We start from the raw sequence: 3,009 nt of genomic DNA on the forward strand, positions 1-3,009 counted from the left end.
GTCTCTCAAATATATGACTAAGAATTGATATACATATAAGTGAGAGGAATCTTGGAAATAGGCACTGGAAAGGAGTAAGCAAACAATTGCTGGAGTTCCCACAGGATAGAGAATAGTTTATGTTCCCACCAGTCATGGTAGAGAGACTTCATTCTACACAGGGCATTGGGTACAGCCCTCAGAAGAGCCAGGACTTAATAGGGATAAAAAGCACAGAGTAAAGTCTTTGCTGGACCTGATCTACCATAATAAATTTTGATAATAAGCCTGAAATGGATCAAGGTGATCCTCAAGTAGATTTAAAAAAATCAGTACTCTCTCTCTCTTTTTTTAAAGATTTTATTTGCTTATTTGACAGACAGAGACAACACAAAGCAGGAGCAGCAAGCAGAGGGAGAGAGCGAATCAGGCTTCTCGCTGAGCTAGGAGCCGGATGCGGGGCTCGATCCCAGGACCCAGGGATCATGACCTGAGCTGAAGGCAGATGCTTAACCAAGTGAGCCACCCAGGCGCCCCCACAATCAATATTCTTCAAAAGGATAACCCTTGTGTACTGTTAGTGGGAATGCAAAATGGTACAACCACTATGGAAAACAGTATGCAGTTTCCTCAAAAAAATAATAAAAAATTATATGATCCAGCAATCCCACTCATAGGTACATACCCAAACAAATTCAAGGCCAGATCTCAGAGATATTTGTACATTTGTGTTCATTGAATATTATTATTCACAATAGCCAAGAAATGGAAGTAACTGGAGTATCCATTGACAAATTAATAATTGAAAATGTAGTACACACACACACACACACACACACACTGGAATATTATGCAGCTTTAAAGAAAGGATATCCTGTCACATGCTACATACAGCATGGATGAACGCTGAAGACATTATGCTTAATAAACTAATCATAAAAGGACAAATACCATATGATTCCACTCATATAAAGCTTCTAAAAGTAGTCAAAATCATAGAGACAAAGTAGGAAGGTGGTTGTTAAGGGTTACAGGAAGGGGGTGAAGGGAGGGAAAAAGCATGTAGTTTCAGTTTTGCAAGGTGAAATGTTCTAGAGATCTATTACAATATGAATATACTTAACACTACTGAACTATATACTTAAAAATAGCTAAGATGATAAATTTAATGTTATATGCCGTTTAACACACAAAATCTATCTTTCCAGTTAATCTGTCACCTCTGTAGTGTCATATATTCACATATGTATATGTATAAAAGTTTTTTCCCTATTCTAATCCATCAAATATTTGTCTTTTTATAGTATCATATTGATTTGATAGAATATTTGTAGTAAACGCTCAAAATGTAATAAGACAAATCTCAATGCACTGTACTTCTTTCTCATAATTTTCTTGACTGTTCTGTAGAAGTTAACCTTCCACATAAATGTTAGTTATATTTTATCCAATTCTGTAATACATATAATTTGGGTAACAACTAATTAATATATTACTGGAGCTCCTGGCTGGCTCAGTCCATACATGTGACTCTTGATCTTGGGATCATGAGTTCAAGCCCCACATTGGGCATAGAGCTTACTTTAAAAAAAATTAGTAATTACTTTTGGGAGAAATATTTTTTTTGTAGTTTTATGGTTTTATTAACACAAATATGACATGCACAACAAGCTGTCTATTCATTTTCTTCGCTGCGTAGCCTGGCGTTGGGATTGGTGACTCTGATTGCCAGCTGGGCTGCTCTCTCCACAATAGCTTTGCGGTTCTTGGAGGAGACGTTGTGAGCTATCTCTGCACGGTAGGATTTGTGGCACATCAGCAGCACTTCAAGCTCCTTGACATTGTGGACTTGGAACTTCCTAAAGCCACTGGGCAACATGTGCTTTGTCTTCTTGTTGCTCCTGTAACCAATCTTGGGCATCAAGATCTGGCCCTTGAATCTTCTGCACACTCTATTGTCAATGCCTCTTGGCTTCCACCATTTGCGCTTTATTTTGACATATCAGTCTGACTGGTGCCGGGTGAACTCCTTGGTCCTCTTTTTAACAATCTTGGGCTTCACCAAAGGTCTGAGGGCAGCCATGATGCCCAGTAACAGATGGCTGCCAGCTCTGCAGGCAGCGCTGAGGGAGAGAGGGGACCAAGAAATATTATTATTTTTTTTTTTTTTAAAGATTTTATTTATTTGTCAGAAAGAGAGAGGGAGAAAGCACATAAGCAGGCAGAGAGGCAGGCGGAGGCAGAGAGAGATGCAGGCTCCCCGCTGAGCAAGGAGCCCGATGTGGGGCTCGATCCCAGGACCCCAGGATCATGACCTGAGCTGAAGGCAGCGGCTTAACCCACTGAGCCACCCAGGCGTCCCAAGAAATATTATTTTTAAACTAACTTTACATCTAAGAATCTAGTGTGTCTTCCCATTTCTTCAGGTCTAATGTTTTTTATATTATTCCTATCAATAAAATTTTAGAGATTTTTCTTCATATATTTAATCAACTTATTCCTAAGCATTTTATAGTTTTTCTACTATTATGAATAAAATGTGGAATATTTTTCTCATTTTTTATTTCTAGGTGCTTGCTGTTAGAATATTTAAATCAAGAAACCTGATGAATTTAGTATATTGCTCTGATACATAGACACATTACTAATCTCTTATTAATTCTGTTAATATTTTATTGAATAACTTAGGTATATGTTATCATCAACAGAAAGAGAATATTTAAACTGCTCTTTTAAAATTTTTATCTTAAATAAATAATAAATACGGTGATTCTACACCTAGTTTCTGATTTTAATTTAAATTGCTTACCTGGCTTGCCATTTAGAATACTAGCTGTGCTGTTTTTAGAGGGTTTTTTTTTTTTTTTTTAAGATTTTATTTGTAAGTAATCTTGTAAGAGTGGGTTAGCATAAGTACAGCCATCTTAGCTTGGGCAGCCATCTCAGGCCCAAGGGCTAAACTTTCCCCTACTTTACTTTAGTTCCAGGGACCCCCTCCCTGCTTTAGTCCCAGGGACCCCCTCCCTGCTT

General features: G+C 37.8%; 1 pseudogene; it reads right to left on the reverse strand.

Annotated features, from left to right (window-relative positions):
• Positions 1–1,619: 1,619 nt before the first annotated feature.
• On the reverse strand, positions 1,620–2,112 carry LOC116866106 (annotated as a pseudogene).
• Between the last annotated feature and the right edge of the window lie 897 nt (positions 2,113–3,009).

This window comes from Lontra canadensis, unplaced genomic scaffold (genome assembly GCF_010015895.1).
Source record: "Lontra canadensis isolate GAN:19392208 unplaced genomic scaffold, GSC_riverotter_1.0 scaffold9, whole genome shotgun sequence".
NCBI lineage: Eukaryota > Metazoa > Chordata > Mammalia > Carnivora > Mustelidae > Lontra > Lontra canadensis.